This window comes from Triticum dicoccoides, chromosome 7A (assembly GCF_002162155.2).
Source record: "Triticum dicoccoides isolate Atlit2015 ecotype Zavitan chromosome 7A, WEW_v2.0, whole genome shotgun sequence".
Lineage (NCBI taxonomy): Eukaryota > Viridiplantae > Streptophyta > Magnoliopsida > Poales > Poaceae > Triticum > Triticum dicoccoides.
The window spans coordinates 451,290,240-451,291,555 of NC_041392.1; positions in this window are offsets into that span (position 1 = coordinate 451,290,240).

Below are 1,316 nucleotides of genomic sequence, written 5' to 3' on the forward strand. Positions count from 1 at the left end.
GACTCCGTGGTAGTAGAGGCCGTTGCCGCTGGATGAACAGGACACCGATCGATCGAGCCGGTGGATGAACAGGACCCCGTGGAGGGGTGGATGAACAGGACGCCATGGAGGGCTGGATGAACAGGACGACCCCATGGAGGGCTGTTGGAATAGTAGCCGGTGTAGGGCTGGATGAATAGTAGCCGGTGTAGGGCTGGATGAATAGTAGCAGGTGGAGGGCTGGATGAATAGTAGCCTGTGGAGGGGTGGTTGAACAGTAGCCGACGGAGGAGCGCGTGGTGGAGGCTGGAGGAGGTCGACGGTGGATGAATAGTAGCCCGTGGAGGCTGGAGGAGGTCGACGGTGGAGATGAACATTATCTTGTGGAGTCCCGTTTTGCGGTACGCCACACCCCTCCCGAATAACAGGACCCCCGTTTCGATCGTAGCGCTCCAACACAAGTCCGTTTCCTCTGTTTTGCGGTACGCCACACCCCTCTCGATCAATAGGACCCCGTTTCGACCTAGAGAAGTCTGTTTCCTCCATTTTGTGGTACGCCACACCCCTCCCGATGAACAGGATCCCGTTTCGACCGTGGCCGGTCGAACACAAGGCCGTTTCCTCCGTTCTATGGTACGCCAGGCCTCGTTTCCATCGGCTGTTCCGTCCAAGCCGGTTGGCTCCCGATGAACAGCACACGTTCCATTGCCTCCCGATGAACACGACGGATTCCGTTGCCTCCCCATGAACACGACAATGACCCAGTTTCTCCGTTCCGACCTAGCCGTGTACACGATCCCTGGCCGTACGTATGTGCGAGTAGGCATTCGAGACCTTGCTCGTATGTACGTATGTGCCCGTATTTACTTTCTTGCACGCTGGCTGCCGTACGTACGTGTACATGCTACATGCACCCCTCTACTACGACATGTGCGCGCCTCTTCTACGACATGTGCCCTTCCTTACCAGGCCACGGTTCATCGCTGCAGCTTGCAGACAGACCAATCGTATGTACGTACACGTTCAAGACCAGAATGACAATGCTATGTACGATTCGACCAGGTCGGTCCTAACTGTGAGGCACTTCCTTCCGTGTGAAGATGTTGCTGGTGGGTCCCAGCAGTCAGGGGGAATTGTTTTTTTGCAAAATACGTTGGCCCATCCGATGGGTCCCTACTGTCATTGGAGGAATACTTATTTACACGTAATAAGGAGGCACTTCCTTGCTGCTGCCGTGCACCCAGCTGCCAGCCTCTCCATGTACAGTACTCTTCCGATGGAAGTCATTCCATGACCACGCCACGTCGAGAGCACCAGGGTGGTGGACGACGGCGAGG